Raw genomic sequence first — 3,314 nt, 5'->3', positions numbered from 1 at the left:
GCCCGGGGCGGGCGGGGGGCGCCGGGCGGGCTCAGTCCTCCTACCCTAGGGCTGCAGCGCCGCGCTCCTCTGCCTGCCCGGCGTCCCGCTCGGCGTCCCGGGAGTCGGGCTTCTCAGGAATGTGGCCGGGAGGGCGGAGCTGGGAGGGTGGGAAGCGCCGATCCACCTTATCGCTCCGGCCGGGGCCCGAGCCCTTTCGGAGAGGCAGCGCCGCCTCGCCGGGCTTCCTGCCCGGAGGACCAGGCAGCCGAGCGTCCAGCGTGGGGCTGCAGTCCCGCGCTCTGGGTTTCCAGCCGCCCGGGCCGCCGCCGGCACCGTCGGTGCGATCGCCGTGGCAACTTGGCCGCGCGCGGCTCCGCGTGGTCTCCGGGCTGCTCCGCTCACGCCGCGCCCGGAGCTGCCCGCTTCAAGCAGTGTGTTTCTCTTTGTGTGTTTGTGCTTTCTTTTTTTAAGTAATCTCTTAGGTAATGTGTCCGAGTGGGAGTGTGTGTGTGTGTGTGTGTGTGTGTGTGTGTGTGTGTGTGTGTGTGATAATGCCCCGGGGAAATGGTGGCTCCGAGGAAGTTAACAATGTTCTCCGGTAGAGGTGAGACCGTTCCTTAGGAATTCCTGGTGCCAAGGTGAAGTTTGGGATGGGCCAGGCTAGGAGGTGATCGACCGAGTCGTGCGTTCTGTGTCGGTTCCAACCACCCTCTCCCCCACCCCCAGCCCTCTCTGGTAGCTGGAGATGGAAAGTCAGGGATTGTAAAGAAAAGGGAGGTGGAATTCTTCATTCTTAGGATTTATTCTTGGTAAGAGGTTTGAGTGAAATTTTGGAGCATTTTAAAAGAGAACCCAGATATTTCCTTTTGTCAACCTAGAAGGTGTGGCATATGCTGGGAAAGAAGGAAGGCACCCGTTATAACAGGTAACAAAGATACTCTTATGAGTCAGATGAGTCCTGTTAAGATGCTTTGGTGAAGTATTTATTTCTGGTTTCCGTTTCACACATTTATTATCAATTGGGATACTGGAATAGCTTATTTCATTTCACTTAATGTTTATAGTGATATTAAAATATAGAGTACTGTAACATAAATGTGATCGTTATCTTTCACATGGACTAAATGAGCAGGAATTGCTTTTATACTGTCTGAAGGTATTGAAAACTGCTGCTAAAACCTTTGTATCCAGGAAGAGAAGATGTTTATGTACTGAGCATTTACAGTATGCTCATTAGTGGGTTAAAAAAAATTACACGAAGAGGTGAGATTGGTTTAAGTTTAGCAGGCTGCAGAATCATGGATGCTGTCATGTTGCTATTTTCCTAGGGTCAAGAGAGACTAAGTAACTGATGGCAAAGCAAAACAATTTATAGCTAACCCTTTCTTTGAGGACTGTAGTTAATGGTGGTGGTGGTGGTGGTGGAGTTTGGTGAGGAGTGAAAATAATCCTGTGTTCTAGTATTAAACAGTGTTACCTAAAAGACTTAAACCACAAATATTTCTTTAGATTTTTTGGGGGAGGGACCATCTGAATGTATTTGAACCTGAATGTAAGTTACTAATTATTTAAGGAATTGGAACCTTTTGTTTTTGGAAGTAGTATTAGAAACCTTTAAGATAGTGGTAATTGACTGTCTTCCTGATGATTTTATAGAATTCATTTGCTAAAGAAATACCTCCTTCGAGAATAGTAATTTACCTAGGTGCTCTAGGTGATATAAAAGAAATAAAGGAGAAGACATGGAGTTATACATAGAGAAATAGTGTGAGCTTTGAGTCGGACAGATTTGAGTGCGTGGTCTTGCTATGTCATTTATTCACTATGGGAACGTTGCCAAAATATTTAGCTTCTCTGAGCCTCAGTTTTCTGTTTAGTAAAGTGGATCCAATTCAAATTCTTTATAATCCTCTAAATTATGGGAACATTCTCAGTGTCGTATCTGGCACATAGTATGTACTCAGTTAATGATGCCTATTATAAGTGTGTATGTGTACAGTTCTGTAACATTTAAACACAAAGAGAATTCAGAACCAGGGAAAAGTCAGTTTGAAGAGGATCCATGAAAAAGAAAGTACTGTGTAGGCTTGGTGGTGGGGAAACGGGACATGTCTTATGTGAGCATGTGGGAGTCATAGGCTGGCTTGGAGAGAAGCGGCAGCTAAGCGAGGGGAGTGGCACAGGCAGATGGCTTGGGGCTAGTGAAAGGGAGGAACCTAGTTTTGAGGAGACTTAGTGGAGAGGTAGGAGCCAGACTACCTGGATAGAGTTTCAGCTCTGTATAACCGTGGGCAAACTACTTAACCTCTCCTTACCTTAGTTTCCCCCATCTGTAAACTGGAGATACAAAATGCCACATGCCACTGATGTGAAAGTTAAATAAGTTAACATGTCAGTGCAGGGGCTTAGAAAAATGCGTAATGCATAGTAGGGCTACAGACATTATTCTGGTTGTTATTATATTAACCTTAGATTATGGAGCTAACGTGTCTATTTATCATCTACTCTTAATGGATCCGCTATTTATTGTCTCACTCCTGGGAAATTAAAATTCATTCTGCTGTGATTGTCTAGCAGTAGTAGGAGGGAGAGGAGAGGGCAGAGGATAATAATCTTAACAAATGGAAGTCAGTTTCTATTTGTAGGCGATAAGGATGTCACAAATTCATTTTAATTATTATTTTTTCAGACCCCTGAAATTAAAAAAGAAAACACTTTATAGTGTTCAATATGTATTTTTCTGTTTTATGATTTTGAGCAGAAAAAATATGACAAGCAGATTTGGGAGTGAAGAACTTAAAAACATCTTTGCCTTTAGCTCTTTTTTTAACCTTAGCTTTACTTGTTGCCTCCTATACCTATGAAGAACTGAAACGTTAGGAAATTAAGGCAGTAATTACTTATTGGAGGTGCTTTTCCTCTTTAAAATGAATATAACACATTATAAAATGTCTGTGATAAAAAACGTAAAATATTTTGCTATTAAGAGTATATGCGTATATGTGACCTTGTTTCTGTCTGTTTATAGTTTTTTGAAAAATGTTTTAAGTTCTGTTGGTAAATAGAACACCTAAACGGCGAGTAAACTCTAGTTAGAAAATTATCTTAACGTTGTACAAAGTGAAATGAAGAGAGCACTGAATATCTGGGTTCTAGGTCTCTCTATTCAGGCGACACTGAGGAGTCTTAATCTCCCTTAATCTTGTCAAGCCTTCAGTCTCTTATCTAAAATGTTGGGTTTGGGTGAATAAATCCCTGCACCTTTCTAATTCAAGCATCTTTCTTACTCAGTCAACTAGTTGTGTGTCTTGGGTCAAGTTTCTTAGGTTCTC

This window comes from Hipposideros armiger, unplaced genomic scaffold (assembly GCF_001890085.2).
Source record: "Hipposideros armiger isolate ML-2016 unplaced genomic scaffold, ASM189008v1 scaffold_188, whole genome shotgun sequence".
NCBI lineage: Eukaryota > Metazoa > Chordata > Mammalia > Chiroptera > Hipposideridae > Hipposideros > Hipposideros armiger.
Note: the sequence above shows the minus strand (reverse complement) of the source record.